General features: G+C 37.0%; 1 protein-coding gene and 1 non-coding gene across 7 annotated transcripts in view; both read left to right on the plus strand.

Annotated features, from left to right (window-relative positions):
• BCL11A (BCL11 transcription factor A) overlaps positions 1-25,922 on the plus strand; it is a 225,341-nt gene that overhangs the window by 23,484 nt on the left and 175,935 nt on the right. The gene's annotated exons all lie outside the window — the stretch shown is intronic.
• On the plus strand, positions 24,891-24,997 carry LOC113433453 (U6 spliceosomal RNA). The gene has a single exon (XR_003373664.1). It is a non-coding gene; the product is annotated as a U6 spliceosomal RNA (small nuclear RNA).

Genomic DNA, 25,922 nt, shown 5'->3' on the forward strand with positions numbered 1-25,922 from the left:
GGAAGATTACAAAGAGTGGTCATGTGACTGTGATGCTGCACCCATTGTAAATATACAATATGTTGGTTGTCAAGCATGACTATGATGATTTTGTGGCTGTTGTAGTTTTGAGGACTGGATGTAAATCAGTTGTTTCAGCACCATCGTAACTCTGATTTGTCATTAAATAAATGGCTGTAAGTCAACGATTACCTGTACCAGGTTGTCAACATGTGCTGTCGCTAGCAGTTACCTAACTGAAATCCAGTTAATTTCAGCAGATTGATAATAAGGTATTAGGATCAGCCTTGGTTATTGTGATTGCTTTAAATGAGGACATCTCTACTCTTTTACTTGTCCCTTTTTCACCTCTGTATCATGTCCTCCTTTGTTCCTTTCAGCTGAAGATTTCTGCTGCATTCCTTTACGCCCCATCTGTCCTTCAGTAAACTATATTTAATAACATCTTAGCAACCGATTAGATAATTTTCAGTGCAGAGTATTTCAACTGATCAACGGAAAAAGAAATAGATGCAGTTTTTTCCCTCTTGGATAACAGGTGGAAGGAGGTTCTTGTCTACTTCTCACATTACATAGTTTTTTGAGGTATAAAATAATAGCTATAGGAGATTATAAAATATGTTTTAAAAGAAAAACAAAATTGTTTAATTATTTAATCCTAAATCTAACTAAAACAAGCTTTAGCTACTATCTGTAAAGTTTTCCTTTTCTTGAATGAGAGTGATGGGATCTACACATAGAAACTTGTGTTTTAACCATGACTAAATTGGTATTGGAACTTTTCATTTGTCATATTAAATTTGCACTAACACATAAGGTGTGTATGATTTTATTTTATTAGTTTCATAAATGACTGAAGACATCAAATGCTCCCCTCTTCCTCCTATTTTCCCCACAATAACAACCCTGTGAGTGGGTTGGGTTGATAAAATGTGACTGGTCCATAGTCACCCAGCTATCTTTCATGCCTAAGGCATGACTTGAATTAACAGCCTTTGGGTTTCTGGCCTTGTTCTTTAACCCTTGCAGTAAGTGAGAGGGATGGACTAGGAGGAAGCTTTTTTGGTTGATAACTTATACCTCCCCTTTCAGACTTCCAGCCTTATATAACTGTTATATAGAGTTGGTTAGAGTGTAACAGCTATAGAGTGCAGCTGTATGATCCTGGAAAAAGGTGTACCTGCTTTAAGTACTTGCAAATGGGGTATTTGGGGGGCTCCTGAATGTTCTGAAACACCATTTTGCTTCTAGTCTGAAGGTCTGGACAGTCTTACTAGATACAGATGTATGATAGAATGTGTAGCAAAGTGATTCTTTCTTCATTGAAAGTTTTAAATCAGACAAAAATATTTTTGCAACAACATTTGCCAAATGTTGCAAGTGGGATGATGGGAATATGGGGGATTGGAGATATAAACCTTTTCTTCCTTATGCCTGGCAGTTGATTAGGAATGTCCTGTCATAATCTCCCAATCATTTCAGCATGCTTGTAATGAGCAGTACTGGAGTTTACAGAATGGTTGTTTTCTTTGCTCCTACTGCATCAAAAAAATTATCTCAAGGAATTCTTTGAGGTAGAGTCTTTTCTATAAATTCTTCATTCCAAGATGATGTTAAGTCAGGCTGTTGAGGGCAGGAACTGAGATATGCATGCCTATATGTATTTGTCTATTAATGTGGTAGAGAGGTTTAGTCCTAATTCCTATGGGGATTATATGCTCTTCATTTGTCCTCACAATTAGAGTGCTACAGAATAGATTTTGGGTTTGAGCTCAAATGGGCCCATGTTTTGTCAAATGCAATCCAAAGAATATTAATGTTCCCTTAACCACCATACAATAATAAAGCTACATACAGCAGATTAATATGGAAGCTATCTAGGGGATTGAAGAAGATTGAGATAGCCTAGAGAGAATGAAAACAACAGCAATATTTTCAGTAAGTTAGATTTTCCAGAATAAAAGAAAATTGATCCACATTTATAATTTTTATAGAATGAACTCCCCATTTTCTTTAACTCCCCATTAATAGTTTAAGGAATTGATGTAGAAATTTGCATAAAAATAGAATAAGAAATACTTCCAGTTACCTGTTGAAATGAGTTTTACCTAAGAATTTCCATACATTAATTTTTAAAGGCAACAATTCTACATCTGATTGAATGAAACAAAGGAGAACACTATCATTGCTACCTTTGTGGTTTATTTTTTTCCTAGCCAAACAAAACCTTCCCCTTTATAATTAGAAGGTTGTACCCACACCCTCTTTAAAAATAATGCATTGAAACAACTGTCAGACACAGTTAAAATAAATTGAATGAAATGCATGAAGAGTGGGATGAAAAAGAATAGCTCCCCTTTCTTCTAGTATCTAGGTACACCTTTTAAAAGTGGAAATAAATGAAGTATCAATTAGGTGTTGATTTGTACTTTTCAGATTGTGTGTTATCTCCCCTAGGTAATCTGATGCAATCCTGTTGGAAGTTTTACATATACAGTTTAATGATTTAAGCAAATGTAGTTTTGTAGGCTGAATGAATCAGTGTTATTGAAATTTGGAATACACACACACACACACACACACACACACACACACAGAGAGAGAGAGAGAGAGAGAGAGAGAGAGAGAGAGAGAGAGAGAGAGAGAGAAATATCAAACATCTTTATTTTCACTCAAGAATATCTCATACTGTATCAAGAAGCAATCAAATTTTAATCTTTCTATAAAATTATGATGGGACTATGCTGGTGCTTTTGTAGATCATCATTGTCAGCATGTTATTTTGCTTCAGATAGGCATCAGTCTTTGAATTCATCCTGGAATAGTTCAGTGTTGATGATGAAGATACCCAGGGAGAACTGGTCAGTTATAAACAATGAACACTTGTTTAGATGATCTTATGTTTTTTAATGCCACTATTGAAAAGGTTATACTGACAATTTAACTTTGAAATTAAAGAGAAACACACACACACACACACACACACACACACACACACATACACACACAATTTAAAAGTTTGCTTAAATTCTTGATCCTTTATTCTACAATTCAGATTATATTGAATCAAACAAAGTATCTGAAAATAAAAATCTCTAAGTAATATGGGTTTTCTAAAAGACATAAATTTTAGTCCCCAGTTTGGGAATTTCAGTATTGGGTTGTTACGTCTGTTGAGTTTAATTAACAAGAGTTGTGGAAATTTCAAATTTGGGTGCATTTTGTTACCAACAGTGTTAAATTTTGTCTGTTTACTTTTAAATAAAGTTTATAGTTGGGTTTTCTTTCATTCCAATTTATATGGTAGTCAGGAATTTTATTTTCAGATTTAAATTTTATTACTTTTCACTTCATGCAAAGAATGTAGATCATGGCTGTTTATTTGAAATTCTCAGAAGGAAGACACCTTAAATACTGCTTGACATTTTTTTTAAAAAATGTACATAACTGACTCTGGGTGGCTTACAATAAAATAGATAAAAACAATAAAATAGATAATAGATAAATCAATAAAATGTTACCTAATATGATATAAAATAACACAATTTGTTAGTATCTTAGCAGATCTTGTTAGTATATCTGATGTATTATATATTAATTCAAAAGGTGTGTTGTGAGTTAATTTGTGTTTGCTTGCTAGCAAATTTTATGAATTTGCTTGCAACCAAATTTTATGTGACAGACTCAGGCAGCAGATTGCAGAAAGATAGATCTATGAATGAATCTGTGATTCTGTGAGCAATTCAATCTGCCTGCCTACTTTGCCTGATTTTGGGTAAAATATTTACAATATTTACATACAAGCCACGCCCAGCCAGTCATGTAACCACCAAGCCATGGCCAGTCAGCAAGCCATGCCCACCCAGTCACATGACCACCAACCTATACCCACAAATTAGGCCACGCCCACAGAACTGGTTGTTAAGAAATTTGAATCCCACCCCTGCCCTGAGTTATCCACTTTGTCTCAGCCCCAGGAAGGAGGCAATGGCAAACTACTTCTGAAAAACCTTGCCAAGAAAACTGCAAGGACTTGTTGAGGCAGTCTCTGAGAATTGGACACAAATGAATGAAGAAAAAAAAGGGTTGAGTAAAACATGTAGCATTTGAGATACTTAAAATAATGGATGTCAAACTATTTTTTTTAAAAAAATGAAAACACATTTTTGATTAATTAGCATATGGTAATTTTGTTGATTATACCAGATTTTAAATATACTGTATATATCTTATATCCATTGTTAACTATTAAGAATTCTAACAGAAATAAACTGTGAAAGTCAGTCTACTCCTAGGTTTGTGTGTGTGTGTGTGTGTGTATATAATATCAGAGCAGAAAAGAAAAGGTTCTTTAAAAACATATTTATAACAATCATAAAATCAACATGAAGATGCTATTTATAGTAGAAGTATAGAAGCCGTAATACAAACATCCCAAAGCTCTGAATGCAGCCCGATAGAGCCCCTGCCAAAGTTTTGCTAAACTGTAATTTTTAATGCAGTTGAAGAAGAAAATTGTTGAACACATGATAAGTCATACTAATTCTATTTAATTGCTCAATTTTACTTAAATTTAACTTTGAATTAAATTAAATTTAGCTTTTGTCCCCAGTCATTTCTGTATCCTGGGCACACATACTCTTTGGAATATGAAGTATTCTGTATGCTTCTGAAAAGCCAAACATAGTTTATTTTTACAAAATATTTTCAGTTGTATCATATCTTTTGTTGCAGAATATGTATAGTCAATTTAGGCTCAAGGCAATTCAGTGAAAGCCACTAGATTTATTTATTTTAATTATATTCTGCCTTTCAAAAGTTTGTAATTCTGTCCCTTTCTCACCCAGAGCAACAAAATTAAAATTGGTCACATTGGACCAAATGTGATGTCTTCGTTAAGAAGAATTTGAAGCTATACTGTCTTCTCACTAAATAATTATATTGAGATATTCAGTAACCTTTTATTAATATAAACTAAGCCTCCATTTTAATAGGGGAAAGTGCTGACCAAATTGTAATGTGAATAATGCCCAACACTTAAATATTTAGAGGCTTAATTTCAGTTGGGGTTGAGGATTTCCAGAATGTATAGGAAAAGATGAAATATAAGTAGGATCATAAGAGGGAAGAATCTGAAAAAAAAATGGAGAAATAGGTTCCAGGCAAAGGGGCATCAAAATACATGGAAGTACTTGCAATTTGGCTGTGAGGTTATAATGTAAATTGTATTTCTGACTGAACACAGTTTCTTGCTTTTGTTTCTGCTCTAAACACGCTCCATAAAACAGTTCATTTTCTCCCTATGTAAACAAAAAAAGAAGTGGTTTTAGAAGTTAAGAATTATAGTGCATTATTGAATTTTAACTGAGAAATTACTGCCCTGTAATAAAATGTATACTGTTTATTTAGTGGTACTTTTTGTGTAATACTAGGAAAGGAGGTAGTCAATAAGGAAAACATTGAATTTTGATAAATAAACTTTTGATGTGCTATCCTTTTTAACTTCAACATTTGAGGAGCTTCAAAGGGGATGCATTTCTTCTGATCTTGAGGCTTCTGTGACTGATAGTAGGGACAAAAATTTTATAGTAATAAAAAAAACCTACCTTGTTCTGCATATGAATGGATAGCATAACATGTTAGCACAGAAACATACTTATTTGTACAATAGAGATAACAAGATTACTGTATGAAAACCAATTTGTTCATGGAAGCTGCTGTGCTATGACTCATTTTAAATTTCTTGTGATGGTCAAGGAATAAAGTTATGAATTAGCATTTCATACTATTTTCAGTAGTAGCTAAGCGGTGGCTAGGAAAAATATCCTTGAAATATTTACCTTTCAGTATGCAAAGCTCAAGGTGAGCTTCAAAATGTCTTTAGCTTTATTTTAATCAGGGTTAACATGAGTGAGTTGGCTATATCATACATTCACATTGGCAGGGAGGGGGTTGTACAGTAAAACTTCTTATTGATGTTGCTATTTAATTTTGAAAATTAAACATAATTCATACAATACATATGTAAATTGTGTCATGTCATGATTTGCCTGAGGCATTTGAGCATTCTCTAGTAAAACCTTTATGAATAATTTTTGTAGAGGTCAGTGGTAAGGATCCCCCCCCTCTTTCTCCCTTAGACCTCCCCAAGAATAACACACTAAACCATTAAAACTTATTAAAATAGCAGCAAATGTGGAAAAAGGTAACTTAACCATATTGAAATCATAGTATTCAGTTTTCCTTATACTTTTTAAAAAAGAAACCTGTAAATAGAATCCTGATGGAGGTTCTCTGTCGGGGATATACATGCCTATAAGATTTAAATATCCTAGAAACTCTAGAATCCTTCCAAAAAGATATATGATGTGGATACAACTTCAGAAATTTTGAAAGGCTGTCCAGATATCCCCCTGCAAGTGTTTGTCTTTTGTTTTTAATCCAATTTCAGTTTATTCCTTCACAATCCTTCAAAATTAGCCTTTTGATATCATGGGAAAGAAATGAGAATTGTAAAATAAATAATTCTGGCATAAACTGAATGACAGTTCACTTTGAAGGAAAACAACTATTCTCATAATATGTAGCTCTTAAAACTTGAGCTTGGTGTACAATATCACATTTACCTTAATGTTAGAGCAGTATTTTGTTATTCTTCTCTGCAACTACCTTTTTAATTTGGAGGGCATTTCTGCAAGCCAGTGTTTTTAACCCTGTACTGATTTAGTATTGTTTATTATGCAGAAGGCTAATAAAGGAATTATTGTGCTTATACATATTAACCAGCTGCTTAATAATTGTTTGAAGTTACAATTGATTCCCCCCCCAAAAAATATGATCCGTTTTCGAAGTCAGAGTGATGTCCCACAAACCGCCAATTAGAAAAAAAATGGGTTTACTTAGCATTTGAAGTGTTTGCTTAACAACTGTAGTGTTGGCTTAATGCCACCAAATATGTTAAAAAAATCAGGTCCAGTCACACAATGCCTTGACTTAACGACTGCAACAATTTATGACCATAATTCTGGGCTCAGTTATGGTGGTAAGTCAAGGACTACCTATTGTTACAGATACCTGGATTAAAACAGAAAAAAAATGAAGTTTGCTTCATTCCCTTGTTTGTAGGATTAAAAGGCATAGACATGCACTCATTTGTGAATAGTATTTAACTATCAATATACTTTTTTTTAGACAAAGATTTTTATTTTTAAACACAAACATACACATACAAAAACATAAAATCCTCTTCCATTTTATATACATCATACAGTGTGTCAGTTGGTTACGTATCTTTTGTGCTATGCTTTTGTAGTCATTTATTCACAATTTATATCAATCTTCACATTGTCAAACTAACATATGTTTATATATTGATCAGTTATTAATCATCCATGACTAAACTATTTATTCCATCATTTTTACGAGATGTTCCACATTTTATCTTAAAATTTATGTTATACTTTCAACCAGCGGTTATATATATCTGTATTATGTTTTATATCAATCTATTAGGTTTCTATCACAAAATTATCTAGTTTATTATATTACCATGCCTTTTTATCCAACCATTGATAAAACAAATCCCATATCATATAAAATTGCTTATCTTCCTGTTCTCTAATTTGAAATGTCAGTTTACTCATTTCAGCACAGTCCATAATTTTTTAACTACCAATATACTTTAGGACTTAAATTTTGAATTGATTTAATTATAAGATTAATTGCCTAAACTTTTAGTCAAACAATAGAAGGCAAATTTTAAATAAATGTAGGTAATTTTAATTGATTGCCATGAGAGTATTTTTGGTTTCTTGTTTTAAAACTAGTTTAAACCAATGATAATATGATGGGTACTTTAAAACATAATGAAAATTGGCAAAAACTAACCTAGCATGCATTTATTAAATTATAATTTATAATTCTTTCAGTATTTCAAAAGGGCACTTATATTTATTCTTTTATTATAAGTGGATGTATTTAAATTGATTGTTTAATATGTGAAAAGGCAAGTTCTTCCAACATTAAAAGTTCTTCAATAAAGCATATGGTTGTAAAGGATTGATTCTAAAATAATTTTCCATTGATATTTTTACTTTCAAACACCTGTTGAAATAAAAATAGCTTGTGTTGCTTCAGAAGATATTAAGATTTGCACTTTACTGAATATGAGGTATGAGTCACATAGTGCTCGGGGAAAAATAAACCTCTTGTAGTGAAATATGTCACAGATATTTGAATTTGCTTTTTCATCTAGGCTCAGTTGTCAGTAAGTACAATATTTTTGGAATTATTACTAACTCCTCTGTCACTGGGCATTAATGATAAGCATGCAAACTCAGTGAGAAGACTGATATTAAAAAAAACCATGACTGAACCCCCTGTTTAGTAAATTATTTGGGGATAGTGTTTGAACTAGGTTTTTCATATTCATTGTAGAAAATTCTGAGCACTGTCAAAAGTTTTTTTAAGACCCAACAATCCCTATTTAATGTATGGGAAGCAGCATTATTAAGAGATTATTCTAAAGTTTAGATTTGTATTTTAAGATAAAACTATTGTTATATTAGGTCAAATTATAACAAATTTTAAATGGTACTGCTTCATAAATTTAACAATTAAAAACAATATTTTAGACCAAATTATATATGTGGTTTAAAAACTTAAGGGAACTTGTAGAGCAAGATTTATGTTGAGCAATGCATGTGCTAATACTATAACTGCCTTCCGTTCTGCAGCTTGCAAAGTATCTATCAGCATCTGCTGTTAAATATTGACAGGATTCATTTTTATTTTAAGCAATAGAACCCTAAATAATAAATGTAACTGATTAACCTTTCTTACTGATGATTAATATATTTTAATGTTTTTCATTCAAAAATAAAGTTTTTTTTTAATGTTATTCGTTATACTCATAAATATATGCTTTTATTTATGTCTTTTCTAGATCAATTTGCCTTGCTTTCTTTTTAATGAAGAAAGGTTGTTCTCATTTTGTTTTTAAAATTGGTGCCAGTGCACATTGACAGTAATTTTATAATACAGTTAATACAGTATTTACATGGAAAATGCAGCTAGAAGGGAGAACAACTTGGTGGGAAGTGGAGGTGGCAGAAATTTTCTTAATCTGTTCTTGGAAAGTAGCTCACAATATCACTCATAAGCTGTTTATGTTGCTTTTGATAAATTACCATGTTTAAAAGCATGATTGGCACTGAAAGGTTTAGGTTTTTGAATAAAATCTTCCAAATTGTTTTTATTCTCTCTCTTCAGTGCCTTTAGCATGGCTTAGAAGCCTCTTAAAGTTGTATTGCAGTCTGGAAGATAGAATGATTTTGCATTAAAAGGAGAAGAAGGAGAAAACCATAGGAAGAAAAACCCTTTTTGCTTTTTTGACGAATCTTCCTGATAATTTGCTAGAGCTCATTTGAATTTTAAGCACTTCTTTAATCTTCAAAGGCTAAATTGCTTTATGAATATGCATGGTGTGGGCAGACTTTAGTTCATTACCTAGTTGTAAATTCTAATGACCATTAGGTCCTTGCAGTAATTGCGAATTGTTTTGCATTTTTGATTGGCCTATTAACATGTGCAGTCTGCACACATCAGGCCAAACTGTCAGGCTGCTGAAGGAAAGGGGGAGAGAGAAGGGGAGGGGGGGAAAAGGTGAAAATTGTTTATAGCACTAAGATTCTTAGATTTTTTTTTTCAATCTCAGAAAATTGATGATGTAGAAAAAAAAATTAAAGCAGTGTTTTCAGCACCCCCTTTCTCAAGATTGAAAGTTCACCAAGAGATTTGACATATTTAATTTACATGATGACTTTGCACTCCTTCATTAATGCAATTTGCATATGAAGCTGTTGTTAATCACTTTTGATCATGTTTTGTGTATTAGCTGCCTCAGTAGCTCTTCTCCCTTGGATGCTCTAGTCGAATGCAACAAAATGATGCCTTATTTCTTGCCAAGTTTCCTTTAGTGAATTGAGGAATTCGATGTGTAACCTGGAGTAATTAAGTATATTTTATCTATTCTCTTTTAATGTTGAGTATAGTTTGTGGAAGTGTAGAATTAAATTGCTCCCATTTGGGGGAGACATTTCTTTTAACAAATTTTAGCCATATCTCCACACAGTCATCATGTACATACCTTTTTTCTTAAGTGAAAAAGGTATATTGACATGAAATATATCTCTCCCTCTTGAGTGACCTGGAACATGTAAAATGCATTCTCTTTTTTTATCCATATAGTATGTTAAAATCTTAGCTGCTGCAAGTGTGGGGATGTTATACTATAATATTTGGAATACAGTGCATTGCATTTCTTTCTTGCTCTTCTTTCTGCATCTGGGATTCAGGGCTTACGTGTAAGAAATAAGGAATAGGTTTATGTATAGGAAGGGGGTAAATGCCCTAAACCGAGTAAGACCATTAGTTTGTCTACCACAGAATTCTTTTCACAGTGGGCAGTAATAGCTTGTGAGGATTGAAGTCTGGGGTTTATTACAGTCCTAGTTGGAGATGTAGGTGAACCAGAATCCACCTTCATTTAAAATGGGAACTTGTTAATTTGTGGGAGTGAAGTGGCCTCCAATGTATTGCAAATATTTGGTTGTGTCTGGATCCCCAAAGTAAAGACCAAGGCCAATTAAAGTCGAAGATCCTGATCTGAGAGTATTCAAGAATGACTGTACAGAAGTAGATCATAGAGCAATGGTCATTGTTTTCCATGTCAGAAGCTAACATATGTTGTTGCAGACAGGTCTCACATGGCCAGCAACTATCTTGCAAAAGGACCAAGCTAGACACATTTAGTCAGTAGAGAGAGGAAGATGGGCAAGATCAGCTGGAGATGGCATGGGTGGAGGAGGGCAGGGTGGCAGAAAGCCGGGCATGGGAGTTCAGGGCAAAGCACAGGGTAGTGGGGCAGTGGAGTGCAGAGTGACCAAAAGGGCAGAGATGGAGGAGAGATACACAGGTAGGCAGGATTTGAAGTGTATCCTGAAATTGTAAATGGGCTGGTTGTCAAGCAACCAAATTTTGAACATGTGAACATAGGGGCAATACAGTGGATTTAAATTCGAGGGCTGGGTATAAGTGCATTCATTCAGCAATTTTGTAACTTTAAAGGATTGTTGAATGGGAATGGTGAGGACTATCTATATTTGATGTTCCTCGGTTGAGAAGATCAGTAATAGCATTTGAGTTTTTGTAAAATCTGATGCTTGCTGCTGTTCAGTGCTTTGTTACCAAGGACAAAGAACTGATGTAGAAAGGGAGCTGATAAAGTTCAGCACTGCTGACTCTGGCAGACAGGCAATAGTTTTCAAGGGTTTAAATAAGTATTTCTTAGCTTAATAATAAACTGAAACAGTTTTATACAGAGTATTTCCTTATCTGTTAAGCTACAACTATTCCCCCCATTTCAGTTGTGTGATGGTGGTGAAACTGAACAGTTCGTATGATCTATGTGACAATCTTATATCATTTCCTAGAGTTCGCTACAGCATCCTGGAAAGCATTCCTGGAAAGTAGACACAGTAGAATGTTTATAGATCACAGGTTTATGAATTTGCAGATAGGAAACAAAGAGTGCTACACAGTCTGGGTATTTTGTACTAATCATTTCAGAAGAAATCTGGCTATGTATATATATTTATTATATAGAAAGCTGTTTCCTTCATTTCAATGGATAAGAGACAAGGTGTTTCTTCAGTGTATCAGCACCTCAGCCCCCCAAAAAGGTTACTGATTCAAGATTGGGTATAAACTATCAGAATTTTGTTGGTATGGAAAATCTATTCAGAAAAAAAATTGTGCATGTGTGTGGCTGTATAAATTTGATTAGTAAACTTTTAAATAAATAAGTGAGGAACCAGGAATTTCAAAAATTGAATTGCTTAAGTTAATCCCACTTGATATTTATTTATTTTGTTTATCCATTATTTCCCTACAAAATAGACTCTGACTAAGGGGTTATGCCAAAGAGTAACACTTCTTGCTTGTCTAGATGCCTCAGCAGCTAACAAAAGGGATAAATGCTAAAATATATTGTAGGTTCTTGCAGCTTGTATGAAGTACTATGGGATAAATGTGAAGTGTAAGTAAAGGTTTGTTCTGTGTTTGAGGAATAATTACAGACGTGAATGCAAGAAAGAGAAGGCATTTAAATTCTTCTTTCCATTGCACTGGGGTTGCCTTTTTAATTCTTCCATGTAATTTTTGTTCAGTTCTTCAGAATGGTTGATAAAATATTGACAAGGCACAAAGTTTTCATGGAAAGCAAAATTTATAAAGTAATTATAAAGTGGACAGGCAACTTAATAATTATAGCTTTGATAGTTTTAAATGTGGCTCCTTTTTCTAGTTTTGCCATTGATTTGGGATAAAGGGAGTTGTAATCCAAAAATGAAAGAGACCATATTTTTATTCCTATTGTTGAAACATATACTTTCCATTAGTAATTTAGAACTTCCATAAGTATAACTAAAATAATAATGAATCAAGGCCAGTGCTTTTGAATTAACTGTGGCTTATATTTTTAAAATCACTCCAACATTTTGTTTAACAATAAATCTCCTTTTCTCCCTATCTCCCCCAATTTACAACTGAGTGAGTTTAAAAACAAAATAAAAATTTCACATCAAGAAAATCAGAACTAGATACTGTGACAAAATTATGGAAATTAGCTAGATTTGCATGTAATTGCATATTTTTGCCTAGTTTGTTCTGCTTCCAAGATTCAGATGCTGAAATATTTATGCCGTGGACTGTGTTTAAAGTAAGAATGCTGTTGGGTAAAATAAGGATGAAAGAAGGGATGTGGAAGAAGTTGGAACTGAGAAGAGTTATGAGATGGGGTGTAGCAGTCTTATGAGAAATGATTTACATTGAGTAGTGGTTTGCCATTTTTGGAGTTTAAAAAAAAATGACTAGATTGATAATCAGACTGACCTAATATGTCACTTTAAAAGTTCTTAATTTTCTGAGCTACACAAGAAATTGGAAATAGAAGGAAAGAAGGTAAATATCTATGCAGTTATGTGTTAAATTGAAAAAGTGGCCAGAATTTTTCTTCCTATACAAACTTGGAAATACAAACTTGGAAACACCAAGTTAAAATGTATAAGACTGTAGAAAGCTATGATTGGCTATAGGAGCAGACTTTGAGTTATTGATATGTAGTATTCAAAATGTTTTTAACAAGTTTCCCAATTTACCTGAGAGGCTAGAAGTCCCAGAAATATTCATTCATTCATTCATTCATTCATTCATTCATTCATTCATTCTACTGAATTTTATGCAAGATTCTGTTTATATCTTTAGAGTATTGTTTTTACTGCTGCTGAGAAGGGGTATTGATTTACCCGAGACGCTCTTTCTCATTCGACTGCGAGAGTCCAGAACAGGGTAGGCTCCGCCTCCTCATCATGTGACTGAGTCTGCCAACTTGTTAATGTTGCCTCCATTGCCATGGTTACCCCAGCTTTCAGCAAAGGGATCTTGACAGACGTGTGGTGTTCTGAAAAATATTAAGACATCCTTCTCTCCCCCCCCACTACCAGAGCTCTTCAGGGTGGGCCTGGAGTCTCTCGCAATCAACAAGAAAGGGCATCTCAGGTAAACCAAAGCCCCTTCTCTGTTGCAGCCTCTTTACGAGCCTGCCAGTGAGAGTTCAATGTTACTTGGACGATATTTTAATTCAATCATCCTCGGAACTCACTGCCAGGACCGACCTTCAAATTACTTTGCAGGTTCTGCAATCGCATGGATTTTCAATAAATATCAAGAAGAGCCATTGGTGTCTGACCAACCAGCTTCTCCATTTGGGAGCGGTCATAGACAGAGTGTCCTGCGAAGTTTTCCTGTGTCCAGATCATCAACAGATTTTGCAGTCCTTAGCCAAGCAGATCCGGCAACAGCAAACAGTGTCCCTGTCTATTCTGTTTCAGCTCTTGAGCAAGATGGTGTCTTGCATATCCATCGTCCTATGGGCGAGACTTCATGCCTGGTCTTCATGCCCTACCAAAGGTCAGGCAGGAGCCACTCTGCCATCAAGGTTTTGGTCCCTCGGTTGGTTCTCTGATCTTTCCGGTGGTGGCAGTCTTCTGCCATCAACAGAGGACAGTTTTTCAAGGAGCCTAGCAGGGTGGTTGTCACCACAGATGCCAGTCTCTATGGTTGGGGAGCCCATCTCCAATCAGAATTGGCTCAAGGTCAGTGGTCTCAGTTCGACAGCACTCGACCTATCTGGCTCCATCATTATCAGGACACAAATCCCCATCACTTTGCCCCAAAACTGCCTGAATGGATTGAGTCAAAAGCTGGGGTAACCGTGGCAATGGAGGCAACGTTAACAAGTTGGCAGACTTAGTCATGTGATGAGGTGTCGCTTACCCTGTACAGGACTCTCGCAGTCTAACGGAGAATGCCATGCCAAAAAGTTGAATTTTACAACCTATACATAAAAATTTGCAAATATTATCTAGTAGTTATTTTGCAAAGTATATTATACTCCTGTTCATCATAGGAAAGGCCAAAGAAAGCTATAGAAGGTGTTGGAACGGGTGCTTTACAACTTAGGATCTGGTCTAGACTTTCATTAGTGTTGTAAACTGCCCAAAGTTGCCTTGTAGCAAGATAGGCAGTAAACACATTAAACAAACAACAAACAAAATGATTTTAACAGTGTTTGATACATTTTTAAAGCCTAGTAGTTGCTTGATCACACCTAAGTGGAATTGGTTCATGTGATGAAAAAAGTAGAAGAAATGGATAAATGGGCAAAATATTGGATTATTTATTCAACATTTGTTCTCTTAAAAAGAAAAAAATAAATGTATCTTTGGACACTTAAGTTTAAACTTAATAGATTTAGCTCCTCATTATTTAAAAATTGCTACAGTATGCCTTTAATAAAACCTTTAAAATGTCTCTTCAGCATCTAGATGAGTCCATTGAGAGTGGTCATAGGGTGCAGTATCATCACTATATTGAAGATACTCAGTTATATATCTCCATTGCTAGCCAACCAAGTGACTATGACCTGTGCCTAGAGGTTGTGAGGATATGGCTAAGGGACTGCCTGACCCGGAGAATATCTGCCGTTTCACCAGATCTGAAAAGATGGGCATCTTCCAGATCTTTTCTTTTAAATGCTGCCCCTTAATGAGACCTGGAGAGCCTTCTCAGTGGTTTCTACCTTTTCTCCTGAAATTCACAAACCAATACTCTCCTTGCCTTCCAAACAGACATGAAAGCCCTGGCTTTTCCCACAAGACTTGGAGTAGTGTGAGGCAAGCCCAGAAAAGTACTAAAGGTTTTTTCCCCTGAATCTGTGTGTATGTGTTGCGTGTGGAGGTATCGGAAGTCGAGAGGTTCATTATCATTTTTGTCTCCTCCTCCAAAATATCTCTTTTCTTCCCCCTCTGTCCTCAATCACAGCAATTGTGTAAGTCCAAATATTCTGAATCTGTTCTCTGAATAGATCTTCTGTCATTTACCATATCAAGTACTTTAGGTTATTCCACATTTTCTGCTGATCATAACATCAAATACTTAGGTGGTCCAAAACAGGAGTCTCCAACCCCTGGTCCATGGACCAGCACCAGTCTGCAGCATTCCAGAAACCAGGCTGTACAAACAAGCGAAGCCCTATTCATGGTATTCAGGCATGGTATCTCCGGTCTGTGGAAAAACCTCTCCATGGAACCGGTCCCTGGTGCCCAAAAGGTTGGGAGCCGCTAATCTAAAACAATTAATGAAAATGAGAAGGAGTGACTATTTTGCAAAAAGCATAAATTTGCTGTTTTGACAAGAATGCTTGGTGTTGCTTTTTTGGCACTCTCAGTCATATTTTTAAAATGCATCAATTAATACCGTGTTTCTCCAACAATACGACCTGCCCAAATAGGAAGACCTAGCATGTTTTCTAGGCATAAAATGAAATTAAGCCCCTCTCCCCAAATTTAGGCCTATTTTAAAACATGCAAAATGGGGTGTGAAGGGTGGGGGGACTTGCTGTTAGGAGCGCCCCGCGGGCAGCAATTCCTCGCCACCAGCTGCTCCTAATGGGCTATCATGGCAGAGCACGGAAAGCTCCCTATTCCTGCCAAGCATCTTTGCAGCAGACCCAAGACCATTAGCGCCCACCGCTGTTGATTTCCCTTCTGCCCATGCTGCCGCCGGGTTTGGCGCTGCCACTTCCACGTTTGGAGCACCACTGTTGTTTGGAGCACTGCTGCTGTTTGGAGCTGCCGCTTCCCCATTTGGAGCTGCCGCCGGCGTTTGGAGCTGCCGCTTCCGCGTTTGGAGCACTGCCGCTGTTTGGACCACCACCGCCATTTGGAGTGCCACTGCCACTCCAAACACGGCGGCAGCTCCAAACGCGGAAGTGGCAGCTCCAAACATGACAGCAGTGCTCCAAATGGCGGCAGCACTCCAAATGGCAGTGGCACTCCAAACACGGAAGTGGCAGCTCCAAACATGGCGGTGGTGCTCCAAATGGCGGCGGCACACCAAATGGCAGCGGCACTCCAAACAGAGAAGCGGCAGCTCCAAATGTGTCGGTGGTGCTCCAAATGGCGGTGGCACTCCAAATGGCAGCGGCGCTCCACACACGGAAGCGGCAGCTCTAAACGTGGCGGTGGAATGGGCAGAAGGGAAAGCAACAGCGGCGGGTGCCAGAGGTCTTGGGTCTGCAGCAAAGGTGTTTGGTTGGAGTAGGGAGCTCTCTGCGCTTCGCCATGATCACCTGTTAGGAGTGGCTGGTGGCGAGGCTGCCTGCGGGGTGCTCTAGATAAGGATGCAAGGGGGGGAATTAAGTCATCCCCGAAAAGACAGCCTAGCCGTTTTTTCGGGACTCAAAAAAATAAGACCTGGCCTTATTTTATGAGAAACACGGTACTTACTGATATTCAGTTGTGAGCATATTTTATTTTTGTGTATGGAATACAAATAATTTATGTGAATTTTTGAGGTTATAAAATGAAACAGTGGGGTCCTTCTGTGAGTTCTAAGTCTTTTTTGTGGATAGATATGCAAGGTTCTCTTCTTTCTGGTTTCCTAACCTTACTCTGATAGCATCCAAATGTATGTGTAATTGATTTAATATATGTGAACATTTTCATAATGTAATTTATCAGTAAATTATGACAATAATGGATAAACTGGATAAATACCAAATGTTAATAAGACACAATAATTTTAAAAATAGATGTACTGTAATTCAAATATTTATCAAAAAAATATGTATCATTTGCCTTCTGTTATAAGGCAACTAATCTAACCTTAAAGAAATGCAGACATTTCTTTCCTTCAACATTTGTAAAGCAGATACTTAAGGCTTTTATTTTTGAAACATGTAGTATATTTATATGTAAACATTGATTGCTATTTGCCCTTTGCTGAAATACAATGGCAAAAATTGTATAAAGTCTTTGAAAGTAGAATAAAGGATTTCATTTCTTCAAGAGTCTTAAAATAAGTACAGCATTGTTTCAGAAACTGTTTTAAAGTGTTATGATATTCTCAATAAAACAGTAAGCGTAAGCAGATATTGTTTTGTTTCTGAATAAATGTACAACTATGTAAAATCTAGTTTATTCGAGACAGTACAGAAATTATTCAAATGTCAAAGTTAAAAAAACCTGAATTTTCTTTTCTTTCTTGTTTTCCTTTTTATCCTCTGTTCTCCTATCTTCTGTTTCTCACCCTGAGTCTCTCAAAATGCTTATATAATATTTCTATGTTGATATCATGCTACTCATATATATTTAGACTGTTTAAAATATTATTTTAATTTCAAGGAGCAAGTTTTGCAATCAGACTACTAGTATAGGTTGAAGCCAGGAATCCTTTTAATATTACTCTCTGCAATTTTTTTTTCCATTTCAAAGCTTTCCACAAGAGTTAGGCAGTAAGTATGAGGCCAACCCACATAATCACGGCAGTTTTGAGGCAAAGCCACAATAATGAAAGACACATGAAATGAAATTTGATCAGCAGACATACTTCTATGCCAAGGAATTTCCTTTTGCCACTCACATACCAAAATTCTGTTACACACTGATTTCATGCAGTAGAATCAATTCAAAGGAACCATGGTGAAAGGAGTACAACCAAAAATAAAATAGCTGACCAAAATGATCTTGTTCTAAGAATTAATTGTTGAGTGACTATTAACTGATGCGTATTTTATTGGAATTGGTATAATGTACAAGAAGTGAACTTCCTTAAAGTAAAATACAATTTCTGTTTTTCCAAAGGTGAACTAATGCATCAAATTAAATTTTAAAACTTAAAAAAATCTTTATTTGATAATTCCATTTTATCCTTATTTTTGTCTTAAATTCAACTAAAAGGTAAATTATTTTCTGGTTTTAATTGGATTTAATTATTTCTTTGGGAGAAGATAGTTGGGAAGGGTGTTGATGGCATGCAGCTGTTCTGCTCTGAAACAAAGGATGTAGTGAAGGGAAAAAAATTTACCCCAATCCCCTCCCCTTATCCCCAAATGCTGGTTAATAAATATTATAAGGGATGCAAATTCTGAAAGGCAATTCATATATTGGATGGAAGGGTATGGAAAAGATAGAAACTAACCATTCTTTTGGGGCTTACTTATGAATGTGGAATAATTGTTGGCAAATAATTTCTTCTTTGCTCCTGTGTGCTTTTAGAATATTTTTCCCATAGAACCTATATTTGAGTGATTAAGATGGGAAGATCAAACAATTTTAAGGCCAATTCTATTGCTTTAGGATATGTTATAAAGTTAGAAAAACGTAATGCTGCAGATTTTCTTCTAAACGAATAATCAAAATATTGTTCAAATAATATGCAGAATAGTATCACAAATATGTACCAATTTAGAATTAGTACCATTAATTAGTGAAAATTACCTACTTAGATCCTACCATACATAAGTTAAATGTGACTCAAGTGGACAGATGTAGCTGCTCTAAGATTTTGAGATAGGATGGTAAGAGGTTTGCTTACATTGATTATTGATCTTTTTAGCTGAGTATTGTCTACACTGACTGACAACCAGTTTTTCAGGTTTGGGGCTGGCAACAATAGGAATTGAATGGGCAAATGTTAGTGTGCAAAGGGTATTTTGAAATTTACTCATTCTCATGGGATACAAAGGGCAGGGGGGTGGTTATCCATAAAAGTGTTTAGGCACACTGTGAGAAAAAAAAAATACATTTTTGTATATGTGAACCTGATTGCATAGATCTTATAAGTGCCAAGCAGCCAATCTAAAATTATAGGTATTACCTTACAAGGACTAGATTGTTAAAAATGCATATATCTGGAAGGAAGACTACTTTTTTATTCAAATATTTTCCCTTAATGTAGGAGAGTCATCTTGGATTTACTGACAATATACTGAGGTAATGGCAGTAGATAATGTTGTTTTCAAATATTTATTTGGTGTGGGGAGTGAAATTATATTAAATTCAAGGCTTTGTTTCTTTTGAGTAAACGTTAGCAATCACCTTCAATAGCAGCGTACGTAGAGTCTCAGACTCCCAATGGGAGATAATATTCTTCTTGAAATTTGTATTTTAAATTACTGTGTTACAGCTTAATGTCCAGTAACTTATTTTTAGAAAATGTGTTCCCTTGTTCTCAATCACAATTCCACAATATTATGTGAGTGTCTGTATAGAATGTATTTTTTGTTATTCATGTGCCATTTCTTCATATACTGAGTGTGGATTCGTTGCATGTTTACAGTCAAGAGACACATGACTGTGAAAATGTAATTCCTCAATTCTTAAAATAATAAAAAATACAGTATACTAGCATAATATTTGATGTTCTGATGGCTAAAGCCACCAAAATGGGATTATCCTAAAATGTTAACATGAAAGAAACTTTGGGTGGATTTCCTTATTTCATTTTTTTCTTTCCCTGAGCATTGTCTACTAGTGGGGAAAGGAACTACCAATTTGCTTTCCTGAGAGCTACTTTGATGTAGTGGTATAAGATACCAGGCTAGAAACTGGAGATTTTGATTCTATTCTTGTTTTATGCATGTTGAGTGATTTGAGATTATAGGTAGTCTTTGACTTATGACCACAATAAAGCCCCAAACTTAAGTTGCTAAGTGAGACAGTGGATTTTGCCCCATATTATGATCTTTCTTGTTAAGTAAATTACTGCAGGTATTATTATCATTATTATTATTTATTGAATTTATATTCACCCATGGCAATTCGAGGTGGCTTACAGAATGTAAAACCATATTTAAAATAAAAAAATGATAAAAAACAATAAAAACTAACAAAAAGAATCAAATTAATAAAGTACAATATAACAAAATCTGGAATAAATAAATAAATCACCCCCTACTCCTCCCCCCGCCCTGATGACAGCAGATCACATGAGCCATTTGATGGGCTCTGAGTTCCTCAGGCCTCCTGGCAGAACCAGGTCTTCGGTGCCTTCTGGAAGAGTATTAATGAGAGGGCCATTTTAATCTCTTGGGGAATGATATTCCAGAGAGAGGGAACCACCACAGAGAAGGCTCTTCTTCTGGGTCCCAATGGGTTATAACATGGTTGTTAAGGGAATCTGGCTTCCCCATTGACTCTGCTTGTCAGAAGATGATCATATGACCCTACTGTGAAATATGAGTCTAAATATGAATCAGTTGCCAAGTGTCTGAATTTTGATCAAGTGACCTTGGGGATGCTACAATGGTCATAAGTATGAAAATTGGTTATAAGTCACTTTTTTCAGGGTTGTTGCAACTTTGAATGGTCACTAAATGAACCCTTGTAAGTTGAGGATTATTTGTAATTGCTCTCCCTCAGCCTTAGGAAGAAGGCAATGACAGACCACTTCTGAAAATTTACCAGGAAAACTGCGTGGATTTGTCCAGGATGTCAAGAATGTCCAAAGGCACACAAACAGACATACAAAACCTAAACTCTTTTTTAGTATGTGATGTGTCCAGGATCATGTTCCATCCTTGCCTTTTGGATCCCATAGAAGGAACAACTGGTATATTGTTTGATGAACTTTGGATGTCAGGTTTAGCTATCTCTTTTTTGTTACACCGGTAAAACTCCCCTGTTTCACCTTATATTCCTCCTCCATACCTGTGATTTGTGAGTTAAGAGGTTCAGAAGAGGGCACCAATTGAAGTGGTAGGGAGTGATTAAGAAGGAGTGAGCTTCATCCTCAACTAGTGCTGCAAGGAAATGGCAATCTTGGCAGCAAATTACTATGGCCAGAAGAACACAAGTATAGGTGGCGCAGAACAATAACATAGAAATAGGTATCATGATATTGCTTCCAAAGTAATAGATAAAAGGAGCAACCATGCAAAGCCATTTTTTTAATGTAGTGATAATATATTGATGGAAAATCTGTAATGAACTTATCAGTAACAGAACCAGCAACCCTATTGGCAGAGTCAGATCTTTTTCCAGATATAAGTTTATCTGTGCACTACAGGATTAGTGATAGATCACATTTAAAAAGTATTTCTGGCACTCTTTCAGAACACTGCTAAACCCACATACGTAAGGAATTTATGGCCTGACAAGCATTTTGGAAGATGCTGTGCAAATAGATATGTCTGTGAAATTGATGTGTGCATTCATTCCCACAATTCAAATTGAAATGGTCACAAGGGCAGACCCATCAAATAGAGGAGAGATGGAGTGTTGGTGCTTACCTGATACGCCCATTCTCTGGGATTTGTGAAGAGCAGGTATGGGAGGTGCTTCTGTCTCTCGTTTGATAGGCTGAGCTGATTTCTGAGGACACTCCCCCTTGAGGCTCCTCCTTAGTGTCCCCAGTTTTGGTGAAGTCAAAGTGATAAGTTCATTGCTGTTCTCCCTCCACCTTTGCTCTGTAAACTTGGCTGGAATTGGACCCAGACAATATGGACTCTGGGTGGGGCTGGATGCTCTTCACAGCTTCCAGAGAATGGGTGTATCAGGTAAGCACCAACGCCCCTTCTCCAGATGAGCTGTTCAGAGCGTCCAGGCATGGGACATGCCAAAGCTGGCGTGTCCTACGGGAGGGTCTCCGTCTGGTTTTAAGTCTCCTTTTTTACGTGTGGACCTGTTGTAATACCCATTTCCTGAAGGCTGCTTCAGCGGAAGTAAAAACATCCAGTTTATAGTGCCTTATGAAAAGTAATGGTGAAGCCCACGTTGCTACCCTACATTTCTCCAGATGAGCTGTTCAGAGCATCCATTGTTTGGGATGATGTTTTTGTCGCTCGTTTGATAGGCTGGGCTTTAATTGAGAGGACACTCCTCCTCCACGGGATTCCTCCCTAGCATCCCCAGTTTTTGCTCAGCCTTTGTGGATATAGGCAGCTTAACTTCCTTTCCCTTGGCCGGAATAGCAAAGGCTTCAAAAGGAGACAACAAAAAGGTTTGCTTTTAAACTTTAAACAACTCCTTTAAGGCTTTTAGTTTCAATGAGTCAAGCAGCTCCCTACAGTATATAACTTGAACCAAGGGAGCTCACCATAGCTTCAGATAATGATCTCTCACCCCCAGGACGGTCGAAGGTGATAACGCCACAGCCACATGGCTAACAACTCACATTATGATCTTTTCAAGCCGAGCCGAACACTGTCGGGGGGTGAGGGCATCAGCACCCATCTGGCCCACCGCGCCTTTTTATTCAAGGGGAAACTCTGCAGTATCGACTCCCCACAAGGCGTGGAAGTGCTGCTGAGCCGATTTAACTCATTACGCACCTAAAGAGATAACGGCTGGCGCCATTGCAGACTCACTAACCATGCGGTAGTGATCTGCATTTTATTACTGGAACTGTGAGAGGCTTTTCTTTCCCCAAGCAGGGGTCTCCTTCCTGGAACCCGAGGGAAGTCACCCTAATACATTTGTGTGTGGATGGATGGATGGATGGATGGATGGATGGATGGATAGATAGATAGATAGATAGATAGATAGATAGATAGATAGATAGATAGATAGATAGAGATATAAATATAGATATTCAGATATAATTATTCTATTTTGGACCCTTATTCATTAAGGAGGAAACTGTTGGCCTCAGAATTAAACAGCAGCACCACAGCGAGCACAAAGGCCCGTGTCCGCCTGTACAGGTAGCTGTTGCAGGCTTACATCTTATTTCAACAATGCCTCCTTTCTAGGCCTATGAGGTGCTCCAAATTTGGCTAATTTGGAAATAATAATATTAATAACAGAATAATAATGACGACAAGAATAGGAACAAGAATAATAATTCAATATTCTTACATAAGATTATACAAAACTGGGGAGCATTGTTTTAGGGTTCCCTAGCCATTGCTGGTTCAGGCCCCTGGGCATGCCAACTGCCCAACATTTCAGCCTCATTAACAGTAAAATTTAATAAGCGGTCACAATGGCAAGTGGCAGAAGCTCAAGAGCCATGTCAAATTCTCAAAACAAATTGAAGCATTCTAAGTGTACCTCCTAAGCAGCAGAAAAAGATGCTAACAAGCGCCATAAGGTACTAGAAAACACATGAAGAAGTCCATGTGGGAGGATGAAGAAAATTCTCAAACCTCATCTCCTCCAGGCCTACTTCAGCTCCAATCCCCCTCTGCAACCACCCCTGGATCTGTCTATAATCCAGATGCAGCGCAGCTGCACAAGATCAGGTAGACCATCTAGATCAGTACAAGTGTCTCAAAGTGCCTCTGTGGCCACATTGCTCCAACAGCGGCCAGATTCTGTCAAGATGATGACTTACCGGAAAATATCCCCACAAAGATGAGACTGTAGATGGAATTAGCAATACGCCAATGTATCTCTGCGGAGGTGCAGCATACTGCTCTGGACAACAACAGAGCGCTCCTTCTGATTGGAATTCCCTATAACTCCGGTCACTAACCAGGACAGAGCATCCTTACCCTCAGGCATCTTTCCAGAGGAGATTCTGTAGTTTCAGATAATACTCCTGCAAGGTATATAGAAGAAGCAAGGGCTATTGATCGGGTGGAGTCAGAGGACTCAGAGTTCTCCTGCTCAAATTCTCAAATTCTAGTTAGATTCGCATCGGCTCACAATAAGAGGTGATGGTTGATGCTACATCTTGATGACTAAAACAACGCCGGCATCATTTTGTTTATAAGAATTCCATGGCATTATCTGTTGAGAGGCCACTTCCCCTCACAAGGATCTCCGTGAGGGTCCAAGGGACATTTATGCCGATTACGGACCTCTTTCTGAGGTTGACTATTGGGCTTCCTTTTTAAGTTGGCAGCCCTCACAGAATTCTAGCAGCACAGTAACAGCGAGCGCCAAGGCCTGTGTTCGCCTGGGCAGGAAGCTGTTGAGGGCCAGTGACTGCAGGATCACCCAATTGCAATACAGGTCCTGAAAGGTGTTCTCTAATTGGCCTCACAATTTGATTCCATATTCAGTCATCTAATTATGAGTTTGGTAACAGCACAACAATTTATGTTAGTAGCTGTGCACAGATATAACAAAAATATTATCAATAATAATATTAATGATATCAATATTATTATGAATAATAACATAATAACAAATTGAATTTAGCAAAAAAAAAAGGGGGGGAGAGCAAATATCAAGAGGATTCCCTGTCTCTCTTTACATCAGTCCTCTGAACCAGTCAACAGCCCATTAATATCTCATACACATATAGATATAGATATCTCACCTTGTGGGCTTTAAGTCAGAATCTTCAAGGGCAACCAAAAATACCTGCAGAGGATAATAAACCAACTCAAAGGAGTTCAAAATGTCCTAGAGAGACCTCTAAGGCAACAAAGGATGCCAAGAGATGCCACAATGCGTTAGATGAGCATATCTTTAAAAAAAAAAAGCATGAGGGAGGTTGAACAGAAGTCTCAGTCCTCTTCCCCAGCCAGGCTGGTCCCAGTGCTTGCTTCTGCAGCACATATAATAAAATTGGAATGATACAGAGAAGATTAGCATGGCCCCTGCGCAAGGATGACACGCAAATTTGTGAAGTGTTCCATATTTCACCTTGCCTCCATCCCTGGATCTCTCAGCGCCATCCAGGAGAGCCTCAGAGGAACCAGTTCAACCCAGGCCTTCAGCAGTGCTGCTTGCCTAACAGACAGTTGTGGGACCATGCCAGAATTCCTCCTTTCAGAGGATATCCCTGACAAATTGAAGGCCTGGAGGGACATGGCAACCTGAAGAGGCATTGCAGCCGGGGTACAGTAGAAGTTGATGGCTAGGCAGCCTCCACAATCTGACCTTGATTCTCACTCGATTTAGTTACTATGCAGAACGGACCTTCATTACCAGCAAGTAGCTCCTTCAGGGAAGTATTATATAATCCAGTTACACATTCACATGATGCACAGGATGAGGGAGAACGAGAGACCAGATAAACAGGTTGAGGAAGGGTCTACTCACGACAGTGACCAAAATCTGTCAGAGGTGGATCCCTTTAAAAAGGGGGGGCATGTCAGACATTGAAGGCATTAAGCCAGGCCACCTGAAGGTCTGTTTCGCCCTCGGACTTTTTTTTCAAGTCTCTGTTGTTTCAAAAAAACAAAAAACAAAAACAAAAAAAACTACTGCCTGCCTTGATATTCCATTCCCCTTGGCCCAACAATCATTACTGTAAGGGGGGGTGTCAGACGATGTAATCTTCTCCCAACCAATAATGTAAGAGGAAGTCATAACTGTCCCACAGAGGTTCTTGGATCTCACCCAGAAACAAGGGGTCTCTTCAGTGGCATATACCCCTCTTACAGGATATGATGGAAAAATTTTAATTTGGTTTTTTGATTCTGCTAAATTTCTCATCACCACGATAGTAGATAAAACAATAATGGCAATTATCCTCCTCCTCTGCAATTCCAATGGAAGCAGAAGAGGCTCTCAAGTTAAAGGATATACAGGGTCGAGTTGCCTCCATGTAGGGCATGTCGATCT

Source organism: Pseudonaja textilis, chromosome 1 (genome assembly GCF_049901715.1).
Source record: "Pseudonaja textilis isolate UNSWEBS1 chromosome 1, rPseTex1.2, whole genome shotgun sequence".
Taxonomy (NCBI): Eukaryota; Metazoa; Chordata; class Lepidosauria; order Squamata; family Elapidae; genus Pseudonaja; species Pseudonaja textilis.